A 19,385-nucleotide genomic window follows, 5' to 3' on the forward strand; every position below is an offset into this window, starting at 1 on the left:
ATGGAAGCAATGTTATGAGTCCTGAGATGCATTCTGCCATTTTTTTCTGATTGAGAAGTGAGCTGTGGTATGATATTATTTGGGAACTGGAAATGCGAAGGGAGAAAAGTTGAAAATATGAGACTCTAAAAGTGCTCTGAATCCACTCTTGATGTCTATCACTTTTTTCCTCATGAAAACGAATTTAAATATTTTCTTCCTGAACGTTTTAAAAATTCGATATATTCTTCCTGGAAAGTACTGCTGCTAGGTATTACATAGGTGGCCTTTTTTTAAGATTGGAACCATAAATACAACACAGTGGGATACTTTAGCAGTAAAGCGTAATATTTTTTAATATTATTTTCTTTAATTTTATGGCTTTGTTTTATATTATACGTGTGGAACTTGGACCCTTTCTTCTAAATTTTGTATTAATGATGGCAGTAAAAGGTCCTAGTTTCCTCTGGCCATTTTTCTCCCCTAAGCTGTAAAAGAATAGATGGCAGCATATAACGACATTCCGTCTAAGCTGAGTGGTCTGGATAAGGCTGAAATAACCCAGGGTCCACTCAAAGACTACAAATGCTGCCTCTGTTTTTATTGCAGAAGCAAATGCAGAGTCCTGTGTCTGGGCTGGGATAACCCCGTGCAGCAGCACAGACTGGGAGGCCAACTGGCCAGAAAGCAGCTTTGTAGCTGCTGGAGGTGTTCATGGGCAACAATTTGTGCATGAGTCTGCAGTGTGCCCTTGTAGCAAAGACAGGCAATCATGTCCCAGGCAGTGTTAGCAAGCACAACCAGCAGGTCCTTCCCCTCTGTTTGGCACTTGCGAGACCACATTAGGAGAGCTATGACCAGTTTGGGCTTCCCCAGTAAAAGAAAGACATTGACATGCTGGGTCGAGTCCAGCACAGAGCTACCAAGATGGTCACGGGGCTGGAGTAGATCTGAGGTTGTGCGAGGTAAGGCTGAGAGAACTGGGTTTGTTCAGCCTTAAAAAGAGATGGCTGATGGGAGGTCTTATTGTTGTCTTCAGATACCTGGCATATACAGGGAAAACAGGGCCAAACTCTTCTCCGAGGTGTGTAGTGAAAGGACCAGAAGCCACAGACAAAATGAAACACAGGAATTCTGACTAAATAGTTGGGGTGGTGGGAAATTACCAGGGATAAAATCACTGGAGCAAATGTCCAGTGGGATCTCCATCCATGGAGGCACACAGAACTCAGCTGGACTTGCTTTGAGCTGAATGCTTAGACCAGATGTGCTCTGAAGATTGGTGTCACCTTACATGGTTTTGTGTATACTACAAGAGGACCAGAGCGGGAGATAAATTGGATTTCCAACAGGGCTATGCAGCATAGGAGGCATCTCCTTAGTTAGAATTGTATGAATGTTTGTGGGTTGGAGTTTTGTGGGGTTTTTTTTATTGAAGCCCTTCTGGCTCTTACTTTTGCCTTAATTTACTTGAAGACATTTCTGTAGTTTCTCCTTTTAAGATAAGTTTTGATTATTTGTATGTTTGCTAGAACTGCAATGATAACAGTAAATCTTCTTTCTCCTAATAACTGTAACAGCTGATAAGGACCTTAATGATCCAATGCCCCATTTTTTTGTAAGCTTTGATCAGTGAAGTACGTAACACAATCGGGTTTTTTAATTATTCTGGTTTGGGTTTAACTTGGATACTGTCTGTATGCAGTAGAGATGATTTACACTTTTCTTTGTCTCAGTTTCTGCTTCAGGCTCTCAGCGAGCTCCACAGATATGAAATGGTTATGAAAGGCTATAGCAATATTTAGAAGGTTCTTTTCAGAACCATGATGCTAGAAACTTGTTTTACGTGTAGTAATTTTAAGTTCTGCAGGACAAGATAAAAAGCTACCAGTCTTCCAAACAGCTGAGACATAGTGTAATCCAGTCTCTGATGGCATTACTTTGAAAGAGGAACGCGAAAAATAAATTTTGTGTAGCTTTATTTTAAATCACTCACTTGCTTTGAACCCATTTGCAAAATGTTCTTTACCCTCTGGAGACTGCTTTCATAGACCTTGAGAGCTGAAGTTGCTCAGCAGTTCACCTGCTTTGAGCCCGTACCGACTGGGCAGCTGTCCAGCTAACACAAAAAATCTCCCAAGCAAGGATTTCCACGTACCAATGCCACTCATCTGACTCAGACGGTTTGTTTTCAGTTTTTTTTATTTCCACATGTCAGTCAGATGCTCATGTGGGTTTTGCATCATGTTTGGGCCTCTCCTTTCAGGAAGGGCGTTCGGCATCTCCTCTGAGCTCAGTTGAGGACTCTTCATTCCTCCTGTGGTAGTCTCTCGGTATCCCTCTTTTCCCAGGAGCCCTCAGAGCAAGGTGTGAGCTGCATGAGCTATTCCGATGGAGGCAGCTCATCCATTGATCCATTGATGCAGGAGCTGTACGCCCCTGCTACGCCCCATCAGATCAGACTTTTTCCGTGTGCGTGCAGGTGAGATGCCAAGAAATGTGTTGTCGCTGCTGAACCAGTTTATCCCACTTGCAACCTGTGCCCTTTGCAAGTGGTCTCTGGCAGGCAGGCCACCAGGAACGAAGGGCAGGGGTTAGCCTGGCAGTGGCTGCCCTGCTCACAAGGGGAGGAGTGTGGGAACCCCAGTGTTGCGCAGAGCCCATGGACCGGACTTGATGCAATGTCTACGTCCACGCTTGCTAAACCCCCGGCTTCTGGGGACCACAGTTGCAGCTGCGTGCATCTGCGGACTGGCGTGTGGAGGAGATGCGGTCACTTCACCGATGATGGCCTGGATAGGCTTTCTGTGTAGCTGGTGTGAACTGTGTGCCTCAGCCTGGTCAGATGCTGAGGGCACCAGTCAGGCACTGCACTCTACGCTGCTTCACTATTTTGTACTCTTTTTGATTAAGTAGCAATGGAAGTGCTTTGGGTCCCACTCCGGCTACCACTAGAGTCTGTCAGTCGGTGGTGCTGGAAAAAGAGAGAGCTCGTTCACCCAGTTAGTGTAATTCGGATTATCCTGAGGGGTGGGGGGGAGGGCGAAGAAAAAGAATTGAAAAAGTGAACTGAATGTTTTGCAAAAATAAAGTCTCTGTGTGATTTTTGTAGCTTGGGTAAGTTGGAATTACGGTTTTTAAATAGTAATTTAAAATTAAGCTAATATTAAGCTCATATATAATCAGTCCTTAAAAGTATGTTAACTAGTATTAGAGTCAGAGAAACGCTAATGAATTGCTAGCCTCTTGAAATATATATACCTCCTATGAACTACCCAGACTGCTGTAAAAGAATTGTGTCATCAGTTTGGCCAGCTGACAAGGCATATGGCAAATTCTTTTATGATGCCTGTTATCTGTAATGGTAGCTGTTTGTGTGGCTGTGCTATTCACTGAGCAAGGGTAGAACACTAGTGCGGCAGTTCCTACCAAGTGGAGCAAACTGCAAAAGGACAAAAAAAAAAAAAAAAAAAATATTGAAGACCAACGTTTTAGAAATGTGAGAAAAAGAAAAGCAGTGCAGTCACCCAGGGGAGTTTCTGTAGCAGCAGTAATCTGAAGCACCCAGGCACATTGCCAAGAGCTCCAGTAGGTTGTTAATCAAAACTTCCAAGTCTCCTGCCAATCCAAGGCTCTCAGCGTCTGAAGGGAAAACTGTCACATAATGATGTGATACTTAACTTCCATAAATACAGTTTTAATTTTTTTGGTGAGGAATATTCTTGTCCTAAGAAGTTTTTTTTTTTTCTTTTTCACTCTATGAGAATATCCCTCCCATTGGACTTATGACTGAAGTAATATATTTTTATACATTAATACATTTAATTTTTAATAAACATACAGGATACTTTCTGATACCATAGACAATAGATTCTCTTTTATTGGCTGCAATTAGATGTTCCAGTAGTAATATGCAAATCCTATAATTCTTCCTGGGAATGGGGCAAGGTGGTACTGAGAAGATTAAACAGGTGTCTGTGTAAAGCAGACACTTTAGTTGCAATGTAAAATTTAAGTAAACTCTGTATAAGTGCTCCACTTATCTATATAGTTAACAATAATATATAGCGTTGCTTCAGGCATTGAATTAACTGAAAAATAACATCAGCCACTTCCTGTTTATAGGGGTAGTTGGTTTCTTAATATTATCACACAGTAGGCATTTTTTTCAGCTGATGCTGACAAATCCCGTTATCTAGGAAGCGTTTCTATTGTGTAATCCTAGCAATGGTGAAAGCAGAAGTGATTTCAGTCTTTTCCATGTTAATTTTCTGGGTGATGGATTTTTCAGTTCACGAGGAGGAGGAGAAGGCGGCAGGACATAAATGAAAGTGTGCACTTTGGCATGGTTTCCTCATCCCGCTGCTCGCCTGGCAGACCCTCGGCGGTCCCGGTGAGGATGGCAGCGAGAGGCAGGAGGGAGGCCAGGAAGCAGCAGTGTAACCACGGGCCATTCATATCGGGAGCGTTCCCCAGCACCTCGCTATTCGCTCCGCCGATGGTGGGGTCAGCGTTAATTTACGCAGTCTGGCATGTTTTGAGGGGAAATTCACTGTTAAGGGAATGGCTGAGAGTACACGGGGATGCTGGTGAGCTTGGAGAGCTGTGCTTTTATAGGAGCTGTGCTGCCATAGAAACTGAGAGACTATACGTAAGCATTGGCTTTCCATGTAAATAGCCATAATTGCCTTTGGCCTGCGTAAATCTTGGGAGAGGGAGAGATTTATGGGGCTCAGGAGAGGAGAAGTTCCCTCCCCCATGACCCTATTTCCCAAAATTACCATATGCCAACAGGATTCTTTTAAGGGAACTGTTAGGAGTATTAATGAAACAGAGCATCCTCTGTTTTTTGTGGAATAACCCATGTCAGTTGATTTGGAGAGGAGCTTTCTCCAGTATGGTTTTCAGCTTGTCAAAATGGAGTAGAGGAATTTGACGTGGAAGTATAATTCTGTGTATTGCTTTATAGGTCTCAAATTTCATGTTATGGTTATTATTTATCTGCTATATTTCTGCTCACCAGAATTCCAGATACTGGCAGTAGAGTAGTTAATACCATAGAGATCCCTGTGTGACATGATAAATCAGTCTGTTATGGGCCAGAAGGCATACTTAATGGCCGTAGGCACAATTGATGCAAAGTAATAAACCTAAGAAGCTGGTACGTATGAACTGAAATACTTCTAATGCAATAGGGACACTCTTTAATTCACAGTAGTTTGGCTTTAATTTAGTTTGCTAGATTTACACTGTAGCTATGTAAGAAGTATATGGCTTGTCTTGGTATGCTCACTAGTTTAGAGTGCTGAAAGAACCTACATATTTTAATGCAGATACAGGGTGAATAAAACCAAGGCTAACAACTTCAGATTTCCTTGAAAACGAAGCTTTACCCAAGGGTCAATAAATTAATTTCACTGCTTTTGCCTATGTGACAACTCTCCTGAAAGGCGTAGCCACACTTCTGTTAAACATGAGGCGGCTGCCGATGTAGATAGGTGCAAGATGACATTAATCTAGTTAAGTGACAGCTTTGAACATCATGAGTTTCAGTGCGTGCTGGAGACCCTGACCCACTCAGAGTTGTGAGTGGTCTTGAAAAGCCTGTGGTGGAGTGTGTTTGGCGATGAATAAAGTGCTGGTAGTGATTGCACGCAAGATTCATTTCCCCATTTGATTTGGACATTTTAGCCGTCTGAAAACTGAGCGTCTAGTCTGAGCCACCATGTGGGTCCCTTTTGTAGCCACTGGAAGAGCAGTGATACATCTTGTCTGAACATGTGCTGAATGTCACATTTGGAACGCGACGAGCCTGAGTATGCTTTTATGTACTTCAGTCCATCACAGGCCCCCCACGAGTGGCATGTGTCTCCATGTCTTCTGCTCTTGCTTCAGTACAGATGATCGACAGATCACTTTTTGAAAGAAGAGAGTAGAACTGTATTGCAGTTTTGTGTTCAGGATAGACTGCAAATTGTGATTTTTAAACCCAAATCTGTCAGTCATTTATGTAACAGCCACAGTCTAAATCATGCATGTGATACTGGCAGTCCACTTCGACAGCCATAAATTGTTGATCGGCTTCATGCAAATATTTTGCCCTTTCTGAATGATAGTAAAATTATTTACCGTCTAGTTCTTTTTCGTGCATTGTGTCATACAAGATACTTTGTTAAAAATGGTACAGGCAAAGACTCGTTGAAAAGGTTTGAAAGACAGAAACCCTGTAAGAAGTTCAGACTTCTAGGTGATGCTGGGTTGATTAATTTGTGAGGACTGCTTCTTCATGGTGGTCTTCTTCATTTCCACTTTTTCATGGAAACAGAGAAAAATAATTTGTACAGAAGTCTGAAAGTTTTTGGATCCTTTTCAATGTTGTTTTTCTAGAAATCCGATTACAAAATTATCAGGAAGGTGTTTTCAAGTGTTATCCCTGTAAAAGAACTCTTTCTTTTGCAGCAATGGATTTTTAATGACAAAGGTGCTTCATACTGGACCTGTTTTAATAAAATGCAGTAAACCCTGTGAACTTTAAATGTGACTTAAATTGCTGCTACTTTTTTTTTCTTTTTAATCTAGCAGAAACTGATGGTTTGATTTTCAGTCTTAAACAGCTGTTCCTTTTATGAGATGCGTAGTGAGTTACAAATGTAAATTTCATCTAGGAAAAGTACACGAATTTTCTACAGCAATTGGTCCCCTGGCATTCTACCCCAGAATGGGGATAAACAAGGACATAAAAGCTGAAGGAAGAATGTACCTTTGATATCAAACATGGGTTGGTTTTAAGGTGACAATTATTGCAGACCCTTGAATGATCAGGTTTTAAGGGCAATCTTACACGCACTGTGGCAGCGTGTGGAAGGAGGAGTGTGGGAAGGGCTGGAACATCACTGCGCATCAGTCACTTCTCTCACAGGTGTTTCCAGCTCTTCCATGAGGATGGTAGAAACAAATATGTCACTGTAGTCCTTGGCTATAGGAAAAACAAGTTTTGTTCCGAGACCCACATTTACAGTCATCACTGATTCATATCATTGTGTTACACATTTCGGCTGGGCTCCTATTCCCATAATTTGTACTAACAAGAAAATGAGTCTCTTCTCTGAATCGCATTTAATATACCATTTCTGTTTTTCACATTCAGCCCACATGGTGCTATGTCTGAATAAAAGCAGATTGGCTTCCTTTTTTATTCAGACACTCTGGCTAACCCTTATATACATAAAAGAACTACATCAAAGTTACCACCCACTGAGCATACACATTTTTTTCATTAATCAGGTCCAATTCCTGTTTAAAAGAAGCTGTTTAAGGGATTGGGTAGCTTCTTCACATGTTACACAGATTCCTTCCCACTTTACAGATTCGGCAACAGCTATTGTTGGGATCTAAAGAAGCCATTTTCCTACCAATTCAAGTGAAATGTTAGTCCTGCTCCATAATAAGCTTAGTGAGTATTTACTGGATACTGAGGTAGTAAAGAACCACTAGAGATCTTGAGTGGAATATAAATAGATTACCTTTTATTGGATCTCAATGAGAGGAAGCTGAGAAATATGCCAGCTGTTTAATTATTAACATTCAGTATAAATCAATAGCAAAATAGCCTTTGATGGTGATCTTCAAAAGGGTTTTAATCCCCTTAGATACAGAAATCTCCCCTTAGATACAGAAAGTAAGCCTGAGCACTGGGGGTTTAGCCTGTGTTTCTCTTAACTGTACTAGAAGGTTACCACTGTGATGTTGCATTGACATTAATAGCAATAATTAAGATAGCACCAGTCGTTTAAACATATTGGCATTTGGGGCTTTGTTTTTACCACGTGGTACGCCTGGGTAATTCCTGAAGCACAGATGACAGACTAATGAACAATATTCACTTAAATCCCATTGAAATTAATTAACTTGTATAGTAGGACTGTCTGTAGGTGTGGGGCCTGTGTGGTGCACGTGCACGGCACAGAGTGAAGTTGAACAAGTTTAAGGTTCTGCCTCAGAGTGGTGTTCCCCTGCCACCTGCCAGGATAACGATGAGCGCACAGGGTCATGGAGCCTTCACCGGTCCACTTTCACAGTTTGAATTTGTACATTTGGTTTTGCATTTTATTTGATATTACAGAAAGGTATGGCACGTAAGCCCCTGGAGAGTGTATTCCCTAGTTTGTATACAAAAGGTATTCTAAGTGTAGTGGGGTTGGGAGGATGTGTGGGATGCGAAGCAGGTTGGGGAAGGAGGAGAGCAGTTTAATGCAGGAGCAAGTGGCATTGAGAGAAAAGAGTAACTTTACAGTGGAAAGTACAGAGTAAGGATTGCCAGACTTTCTGGCTCTTGAAGCCATGCTGCAAGGAATTCAAGAGCCACAGCTTCCTGATGGATTCCCTATAGCTAACCAAAATAAGATCTTCCGCTATTCCTGCCACAAGTCCCACTCCCTCATTCCGTATTTCTGCTTCTTCAACCAGCTCCATGTCCTCCCACCTTCCGGCTGCTCTAACTCTGTATTGCCTGCCCTGCTTCTCATCCCTAACGTACAAGCTGTGCTCATACGAGGTTGCCAAGCCTCCAGAACTGCCTCCGCCTCTAAGCGCTCTTCTTACGACCTGTTCAACATCTTATCAGCAAGATGTTGGAGGCTTAGAAGATGGCCTTAGGGCTGCAGCTAGAGCTGTGCTTGGAATACCTGTGGCATCTCTGCAGTCATTAGCTAGTCTCTGTCTCTGAGATCTCGTCTGCTAGCCCAAGGTGCTCAGCCTGGTCCGTGGCCTGCCATGCATGCATGACCCTCCTGTCAAGAGCTCTGGTAGGAAGGTGCTCCTTGCAAGCTGCGTCCCGGCACTGAGCTCCCCACTTTCTTGTGTTGCGCAGTATGCCTACAGTCAGGTGATGATCTGCTATGAGAATCCTGCTTTGTATACGGAGTCTTTTGGGGCAGAGAAGGGGTGGGGAGGGTGGCAGCTGGTGTCTGTGAACCACGTTGGCTAGTAATCCAGCTGGTAGCTGGATTTCCTTTCAGTGTCACCCAGCAACTTGTAGGTGGGCTCACTGCTGAACTCATTAGGCCATCTGGTTTGCCTCATGGGTCATGTAAAAACGTTTATCACCCACTTTTATATTTTTTTATGATGATGCAACCTAAGCTGAACCAGTATATGTAGCTGTTGATATAGTCAATTATATACTACTTTTGCAGCTCTAGCAGATACTATTTAAGCTATAGCTTGTGTTGTTATTTTTTAATCCATCTGTTTCATGGGGTTAGATAGGAAATATTTTCATGGGGTAGTTTGAGAATCTGATCCGCAAAAACCTTATTTTTAAGTTTGCATGCCTTATATCGTATGTGCAATTTGCTCAGCAAGATTGCTTTTCCTTTAGTTATTTTCTGGTGTATTGACACTGGTCATAGGAAGAGATTTATTTTTTTCTTTTGGTAAATAAACCTCTAACAGCCACGGTAAAAGTGTAGGAGTGCATGCTTTTCTTCCTTCCCTTATGTGCCTGTACGCATGCTTTGCTATTGCTTCAATTCAGTAAATAAGTGGACCTATTCCACTGCTCATGCCAGCGTGTATTGTTTGGTGTGGGGTTAATGGTACACACTTACTGCTGGTTTACTGCCTGTTGACAAGTCAACGTGAACCAGTGCAAACTCTATCTCGGCAGCTTCAGAATTTGAGCTCTATTGCCTGCTTTCACATGTGCATCTGCCTCTTGGAAGTACAAAGTACTTCTGCCAGGATGACGAGATTTTATACACAGAGCCATCCAGATCAACTTACCATAATCTTACAATAATAAATTTTCCAAATAAACGTTCTCCTCTTGCAGTCCTTCTAACGTACAGGGTGTTTGCTGAAGAAAACTGTTTAGTGCTGTGAATCATTCTATTAGAGTTGTATCATTTTTCCACAGGGAAAAAATCAGAGAATTATTTGTTGATACGGGATAGCATGAAATGAAATCCAGTTTCTTTTTTTTTTATCATTATCTTAAATTTCACTGTTTTAAAAAAATACTTTTTTCAGTATTTCTGTTCGTTAAGTCATACTTGGAACTGACTTATCTTTTCCATTCTGTGCCCTTTGCTTTTTCCTTTTAGGCATTTTTACTACAGATAACGTCATATTTTAGTTCAACTTATTTATAGGATATTATTATGCTGATAATTACACAGCATTTTTTAAATCCCACATTGGGTCACTAAAGTGACAAAGCTCAACAGTGAATCATTTGGGAAGACGTGTTACTGGTGGGTTCTTGAAACCTTCCAAACTGATGAAGTGAATTCACAGGTAGATTTGCTTTTTCACTCGTATTTCCTGAAACAGTACTTTTGAGCAAAGTAGTGTAGTGACTTGCCACACGCACATTTTTTTAGTTTGTATCATTTGATCGGGCAAACTCGTTTTACTGAAAGGCTTGATAAATAGTACCCAGTGGAATCCTATTTAGCCTAATCACTGAGAGCTGGAGAAGTTCCAGCTGCAAGGGGTTAGTTTAACAAATGTATCTTACCCCAACCATGGCCAAGCAGGTCCTGAACTCTATAATACAAAAGGTGAAGATCAGTTCGTGTAATAGTACAAGTTGTTGTTTTTCAATAAATGATTGTTAATGGAACTGTATTTCAGAACCTAAAAATATGATATTTAAATTGGCCATCATCTTTTATGGAAAAGAACCATTTTCATATCCTCAAATATTTAACAGTCTGTGACTCAGCCAATTATCATCTGAATCATTTTGTATCCTGGAACTGTACAACTTAAGGAAAATTGTGCTATTTTAGAAGAAAAATGCAAGAACAAATCTTACAGGAAGTGTTCCTCTGTGGAACGTGACTCCTCAGTTTATGCCCTGTTACATAAACGTTTTGCCTTAAGGATGCTCTGTTTCTTTTTTCAGCACACCTGAAAAATTGCTTTCATGCATTACATCTTCTGAGGTGCTTGCTGATATTCAGGTTACCATATAGTTTAGCAAATATGTTTTTCTTCTGGTGAAATTATTCACCGAATTTCTTTGTTGTTTTTTTTTTTTTTCACAATCAGTCTCTCTTCCTGGAGTCTGTAGGAGTATGAAGGTGTCCCTTTCCTTGGCGATCACCAGCATTGCATTGGCAGTACTAAATTTCCGTCAGCTTTTGTTACTGGAGTTCTGGCATGCTGTTAAAACAGGATTGTTTCATATGCTTTTCTTCAGGTTTTTTCACATGCTTGTGGAAAGGTTTACCTCCTGGTATAGCCTATTTATCCTTTTTTTAGCTGGTGCTAAACCAGTTGTACCTTGATTAAGCCAATATCCATGTCTACAAGGGGACAAGGGGTAACAGTTTTAAACCGAAAGAGGGTAGATTTAGATGAGATATCAGGAAGAAATTCTTTACTGTGAGGATGGTGAGACACTGGAACAGGTTGCCCAGAGAAGCTGTGGATGCCCCATCCCTGGAAGTGTTCAAGGCCAGGCTGGATGGGGCTTTGAGCAGCCTGGTCTAGTGGGAGGTGTCCCCGCCCATAGCAGGGGGGTTGGCACTGGGTGATCTTTGAGGTCTCTTTCAACCCAAATCATTCTGTGATTCTATGACGTACATGTGAAGTCTGAAAATGAAAGTGGAGATTTTATTTAACTTGAGCTGAGAACTAAGTGTCTAGTCAAAGCTGGTTGTTAAAGGTGTCTCTGTAGGCAGTGGTGAGAAAAAGACATTCATAAAGGATGATTCTTCCCATTTTAAAGTACTTTAATAATTTAGAGAAGGTAGAGATGCCAGTTTCTCTCCTTTTTCCATTATGGGAGCCCAACTTAGAATGCCAGCTTGCGAGACTGGTGATACCAATTTAAGCTGTACTGCCACGTTTTTTTCAGGTGTGCAAGACTGAAGTGTAGAGGATGTACCTGGGCAGCACTGTCTGACGAAGAATGGCATATTTTGTTGCTTCTGTAGAGGAAATAACTCGGATATATTTAGAACAATAGATTAATGGGTGTAGATATTAAAAGCAACCTAATAAAGACATTGCCCCATAAGTCTGCTCTTGTAAATCATATCCACCAACAGCCTTTTTCCACTCTATTGTTAAATGCCATTATCTGTAGTGAGTGGTGTAACTTGGATTGTTTAAACTTCTGGGCGCGGGCTGCAGTTTTTACTGTTTTCTCTGTAATGCCTAGTACATTTTTTGGTGCTGTGAAATAATAATAGCAGCTGTTGGAGGTAGGAGAATAGGGCTATCAGTACTGGCAGATGGTCAAAGATGCTTTTTTAATTTCGTGCTGTGGCAACAAGTGCTTTCTGTCCCCTTGGTTATAACAGGTTGCCTCTCTCTGCTACCAAATGAAGTGTGCCATGGCCCCACTCTGCACGTGGTTGGCACACATTAATCTTAAGCAAGTGGTTTGCCCCATTGAAATTGTTAGGTCTTTGGATGCTTAAAACTAACGTTACGTGTAGAACCATTTGACAGACTGGTACCTAAATTAAAGCTGCCCGGTTGTGAATATACAAGACTCTGGTTAGGAAATGGCTTGCAAAATAGCTTGTTAAGCTTCTGCATGTGCTGTTTATTTCTGGTAGCTGCGGCCTGTATATCACTTACCTGTACCAAAGAGCTGCATGAAGGCACGTCTAGCTTATCAAGTGAAGAACTGGTATTTGAATAAGAAGAAAGATGGGTTTGGTACACTAGAGGCCAACCAGTCTGACAATGTTGGTTGTCTTACCATAGCTGAAACTATGGTAAAAATCACATAGCACTCTTTGCATCTTTTCCTCAGTAATATCATTTTCTATGAACTAATGATTTAAATTCATTTACTGTCGTTGAAATATTTGGAAAACATTCTCTTGTTCTCTCAGCTGTGTGAAAATTCACATCCCTTTACCCAGTAGCTAGACATACATTTTTTTGTCAATAATACTTTAAATGTCTCCTTTGACTTCTTTATTTGTCCTGGCTATAATAATCGTATTTGCATAATTAACATCAATAGTGTTTCTGTATTTCCTTCACTATTTGACATATGTCAAATCTGACCAGTAGCTCTGTAAGTAAATATTTTTGTAGTATTCCAACTTAAAAGCAATGTAATGTTTTTATTATTTCCTTTTTCCTATATTTTCTCTTTAAGTTGCAGTAGATTATACCACATTTCTTAAAATTCTTGACCAAAGCATGTAAACCTAGATTTTTGATAATATTTATCGTACATACCTCCTTTCATGCTTAGGCATGGAAGCACAATGTGTTTTTCTCTGATTTGAATACATGAACTTCTTTGACATAATTGGTAATTGCACAAGTGTCCTTGAAGCTTAGACATTTTTATTCATTCATAGACCTAAATGATGACTTTAGACGACCTTGTCTTGGAAATGCTTTATCAATCTAGTCCACCAAGAAAATACTCACATAAATGTAAATATATATACAACCACAAAAATTATGCACATACACAGAGCGATAATCATATATATATTAAAAAAAAATATAAATATGCATGAACATATATGCATAAATACAGAACATGCAAAAAGCATTTGAAAATAGAAGAAAAAAAGAGTGTAAAATCAGGAAAAAGCACACTTAAGGTGGCTTTAGGGACAGAGGGAAATCTTAAATGCTAGGAATAGATGTCATATGCCATTTGCTAACTTTTTTTAAAAAAAAAATAAAGAATTGAAAACGAACCCCACTAATTCCATGATGTCAGAATTGATATACAGATGTATGATAGATGTCTTTCACTCCTCTTCCCAAGTACTTGCCACTACAAAGTGGTTTTAGCAGTGACTTGTCCTATGTGTACTAGCCACTAGAGGGTGGATGAGACACATGTTTTGTCACGAAGTTTTGCAGATATTTGGTCGCAGAAGTCTTGAGAGTCTAGAATATTCATTTTTAGGCTATGTAAAGTATGGTCTTATGGCTGCTTACCTGCAGTCTTCTACCTTTGTGTCCTCCAGGTCTAACCTCATTTCAAATTCATAGAATCACAGAACTAGTTGGGTAGAAAAAGACCTCTGGACCACAAAGTAAGGCCAAGTCACTCAGTGAAAGCCAATTTCCAAGCATGGGTAGGTTGCTCAGGGCTTTGTACAGGCAGGTCTTAAGGTTCTCCAAGAATGGAGATTCAACAACCTCTCTGGGCAAACCTGACCCAGGCTTTGACCATGGTTAACATGTTTTTTGTTAAATTTAATTTGAATGTCCTTTGTCACAACTTGTGTCTGTTGCCTTGCAACCTTTCATTGAGCACCACCAAGCAGAGTCTGACACTCTCTTCTCTACATCTTCCCACTGATTTGTTGAGTACTGCTAAAATATCCATCCTTAGCCTTCTCTTCTTAAGACTGAGGAAGCCAGTTCCTTCAGAGTCTCCTTGTATTTCATCTGCTCCAGGCCCCTAGTCGTCTTGGTGGCTCTCTGCTAGACTTGATCCAGCATATTAGTGTCTTTCTGGGAATCCCAAAAACCAGACGTGGTTCTCGTGACGTGGTCTCACAAGTGCCAAATAGACAGGAAGAACCACTTGCCTTAACCTGCTGGCTCTGCTTGTTGGTATAGGCCAGTAAGCAAATTTTCATCTCCCTCTTGCTACTCCACATCTCTATTTCTTACTTCTACTTTCTGTTTGATCCTTAGTCTTCTCCAAGCCTTTGCACCCACCCTGGCATTCCACTGTCAACTTTTTTTCATGCTCCTGTTCTCCATCTTACCTCCTCTCTGCCTGAGTCCAGATTCCCCTTCCCACTTTCTTCCTCCACTCTTATTTATTACGTGAAGAACATTCATCATTGTATGCAAATACGTCACATAGAAAAAGGTTAATGTTAGATGTTGTCAAGGAGCAAGAGACCTGTTTCAAATATATGAAAAATCATGTCTGAGTTTTTCAAAGTTGTTGGCATCCTACCACAGTTTTTCTCTTCAAAATAAAAGCTTCCATTGACTGCCATCAGCGGCAGTTGCAAGCACACTGCTATGTGAAATGCAGAGTGACTACAACTGCAGAGATTGTATTTTGCCATATTTTACATGAAATTGTTTACCAGCTCTCCGGAATAGTTCTTGATTCTTTCTTCTGAATGAGGTTCTGTCAGAGGAATGGGATTTATTCTTTCAAGTCAGTCCATTATATGGAATAGATTTATATGGATTTAAAATAGATTTATGTATGGTTTATATGGAATAGATCAAAAGGATTGCTGCAATGAATGGAATGTTTCATAGAGATTGAGATGCACTGTAATATCATCACAGTATGTATTTTCATACTTTTTTCTGTACAGAACCCCTCCCATTTCACTGGCCACAAGGTGAAGTGGTACTTTCCCCTACCTTCCATACTGCGTAGCCAAGCAGAACATGTATTTCCAGGCAGAAAGAGATCTGCTTAGGGAATAGGTTTGAGCTAATGCGAGAATTCTCTGGATATGAGGCATAAAGGCATATGAAAATGCTCTTATTTGAACATAATCTCTAGATATACTTGGAAAAATTGGTAATGTTACAAATTATAATTCAGTCACATTCCATTAGAGTATTTCAGTAATTCTGCCACAGTTCTAAGGATCTCTTGAGATGGTCAGATTAATCTTTTAATGTACCTTCCACTTGACAGTCTGCAGCATCCAGTCCTGAGCCAGGCTCTTTCAGGACAAATGCTAGGTGAATTCTCTGTTCAAGTGGTTTAAAAATCCTTTTTAAAAGTGAAAATAAAATACGTGATTGCAGTGGTGCAAGACAAAAGCAAAGTATCACATAACGTCTATTCCTACTCACTGTTACAAGACAGGAGTCTAAGTGAACTATGTGAACCTGTGGTATGACCAGTGTGGAAATTCATGTAAGTTTACTCCAGGTTTTTAATATGGGAGAGAAGTGAGCAAAAGAATAGTAAAAGTCAGTCAAAAAATTAAGAATTACCAGCCAGTCTGCTTGACAGGCCGAGTCAGGAATTCCCTTCTTCTAGGTCATGGTAGGAGTTGAGTCATTTGGATTTCCTTCTTATTTGGGAAACAGGATTGTTCATGTGTTTGTGAGGGTTCAAGAGTAGTTGTTGACACTTAGATATTGAAACTGAGACTTTCTCTGTGCATGTACGACAGCTATGCTAGTGTTGTAATCTGCAATCTGGAGCTCTGGACACTATTACAAATTAAAAAGTAGGTATAGGAATGGAATTATGGCATCTGTTCAAGTATATAAAACTTCACAATGTGCAGAATAAGGAAAAAATAAAATACTGTAGGCAGCTCTGAATAAATGTACTTTTTAGCAAAGACAGCTATGGGAGCTGATTTATGTGATGACGTTAAGTATGCTACAAAATTACTGGAAAACTGCTATGTTGTTAGCACCTATCTTTGTAATTGCTATTACTTCCACAGACATTCCTATGTTGCTGTTGTTACCATGAAATAGGCATGCAGTCAACTCACAGCACCTGTATAAGCAGTCTGAGCTCTTCACCTGTGGCTACATTTACGTCTCAATATGTGCTATATCAGTCCGTACCGTGCAGTCCACAAACTCAGCAAAACTACAAGTCTGAGCCGTAAAGATTTTATTCTTTTACATAAAAAGGTTTATGTGGAAAAGCTGCTCGTTTCTATGCCCTTGTAAGATCTAAGAATATAAATATGATTAGTTATTAAAAAAAAAAAGTGCACGTAGTAGTGTTTCTTCTCATAGGATTCTCAAGGTTATAGTTTAGGAAAGCATTCACACATCCCCGTTCAAAAAGAAAGAAAAGTGGTTAAGGACATGCTGTAAAAGAATATTTCTTATCTTAGGGCCATGCGTGCTTTTGCATCTTGAAAGAATTATGGCTCAATACTTCTGTTTTTCAAAAAAGGAGTTGTCATCTCATTTTATAGAGGGCAGAAGTGGAGTAGAGAGATGAGAAGTAATTTGCACAGCCATATAAAAAAAGACCTTCACAAAAATAGGCTATTAACCCAGATTATGTCAATTCCATTCTTCTGGTTTAACAACTAAATACATTTCCTCTTTTAAAAGGCATTAAACTTGTATAGTTTTGATTTTTTTTAATAAATCTTTAAAAATGTTATTTGTGATAAAATCCTAAGCTTCAATTTGCTCTTTTTTTTTTTGTCTCTTTGTCAAATGTTATTATTATGTTCTTATGTTCTTCTTTGCATATACTAGTATGCTCAACAATTTTTCAGAGATCAGTGAGGAGTAATACTGGGCATTGCTAGGCTGCGCTTTAAGCTTCATGAGAAACACGCAGCAGTTGAGAGGGGAAGCACTGCAGGGATTCAGGTTTATGACGTCATACTTAAAAGGTTACTCTAGAGAGAAACTCAGAGGGATCTTGAGCTAACGTAGCATTCTAGGTGCCAGTCCTGTACTCTAAAGATCCTTCCTTTTACATTATCTCTGCTGTTTACATAGAACATCTGAATTAAAAATACTGCATCCTTTAGCATATGTCAATTACAGTGGAACAACTTTTACCCAGAAAATAAAAAACTGGTTTGCCACATATAACTCTCAAATATTTTAGGTCAATACCTCAATTGTTATCAATCGAGACAGAGTTGTAGAAATATGTCTCATGGATGCCTTGAATTTCGTTTGGTGAATGTTTTTCGTGTTTTAATCAAAGCACATTATGCAGCTATTTTGATTATGTATTTTGCTAAGTTCTTGTATCGCTACAACAGTGATGTCACCAGAACAGAAACTGCTTCTCAGAGTGGTATTTCTTACTACAGATTTATTACTACAGATTTATGCTGTTTACTGATGTAGGTAATAAAAATATCAAAGACTTACAGTGAATATAACATTAAGGTTGAATAATGAAGTTGTATCAAATTTTGGAGAACCATGTTTCTGGCAAGCTATATTTCCTGTCTACTATGTGAAGTCTTGTGTTCAGTAATAGAGTATTGCTTATGGAAAAGATGAGCAAAAGGCATTCATACTGAGGAACGGATACTGAAACATTGCACAGTTAAGGTGGCTTGAAGTCGTGGCTTGAAGGTGAGAAGCTATAATTAATAGAAATGTTCCTTCGTTTCCTAGATATGGGAAGGTATTCCAGCTGTGTCCCAGCACTCTGGTGGGTGACACCAAGGAGGGCCTCTTTCCTCCTGCCCTGCTTGCCACATCCTGCTTTCCATGGGAAGGAAACCTCTTAAGTGATAGGACCAGCTGGGAGCCACCACTCCCGATAATAGTAAATGTAGCCAGAAACCCCAAATGGGGCAAATTTGTGGTTCAGTCATTCTAGAACTTTACGTCCTAACTTCCCCTCTGAGTCACTCCCCCAAAACTGTGGGGCTATGACTGATTCCTTTGTTGCCACCAATTCCCTTTTACCACACTAACCCTTCATATGCATTTCAAGGCTGTTTATTCTGCTTAGTTTAATGTATTCCATCTTGAAAGTTTCCTGAAATAGCCTTGGAAAATAAATTAAAATCTAGAATGACTTTTTGCAATGTGGAAGGTAATGGCTATTAAAAGGCTGACTGACATGGTGCTTCCCTGCCTGTTGTCAAATGGAAAGAGAAATTAAATTTAGCAGAGTTCATGAGGATTGCTACACTAAGGAGCTCTCAATCAGTAGTAAAGTAGATAGGAACTGTCATCCCCATTTGCAACAGAAGCTGGGATCTGGTGATATCAATTTGCCTTCAGCCTGCTCTCCTTGAACCAGCCTAGTCCCTGTCAGGTTCATATGCCGTCGCACACCTAATAACACAGTTGCATTCAAAGACTTCCAGAGTTCCACTCGGGCTTCCATGGTTTACTATATAACATCTTCCCTGTTTCAAACTGAACTGAGTTTCATTATGTATTTAAGGCTTAGGTCGGTGTCACTGAGATGCTGGTCTTTCTAATAGTGAAAGAGATTTACTGTATCACTTAAAATTCTAATGTTCTAAAGTATGAAGTTTTCCCAGTTACCATGTATTCTGTAAAAAGTCATGGATATATCCTTAAGGATGGCATTAAAATCTTCTTCCCTCATCATGAGCACATGAGCATTTAACTCATCATGATTTGTCCCGGTAGCTGGTGTTTCTATTGGAGAAACACTCTCTTTTTCTTTTAACTAATGTTCAGAAGAAATTCCGTAAGGGAGAGATTTATTTACTGAGCGAGCATATCAACTTGAAATAACACACTGAAGAACTTGCGAATGCATTTATGATAATTCAGAGAAGGTAAAATAGGCAATTTGTCTCCCAGATATTGCTAAGTCAAATGGAATTAGATCCTTTAGGCTACATCTCCATGGTGATTGTAAATATAAAGTTGGCCCTGATTTTAAAAAGGGATTAAAGCTCAGGGATTGCTTCAGTTTTTTCATAGCCAACTCGAGTTAAAGTTTCCACTGTCAAATGTTTTATCAAGAGATTCTAGGC

At 39.9% G+C, this 19,385-nt stretch overlaps 1 protein-coding gene across 5 annotated transcripts in view; it reads left to right on the forward strand.

The window, feature by feature from the left end:
* DLGAP1 (DLG associated protein 1) overlaps positions 1-19,385 on the forward strand; it is a 462,862-nt gene that overhangs the window by 150,142 nt on the left and 293,335 nt on the right. The gene's annotated exons all lie outside the window — the stretch shown is intronic.

The sequence above is a fragment of the Larus michahellis genome, chromosome 2 (assembly GCF_964199755.1).
Source record: "Larus michahellis chromosome 2, bLarMic1.1, whole genome shotgun sequence".
Lineage (NCBI taxonomy): Eukaryota > Metazoa > Chordata > Aves > Charadriiformes > Laridae > Larus > Larus michahellis.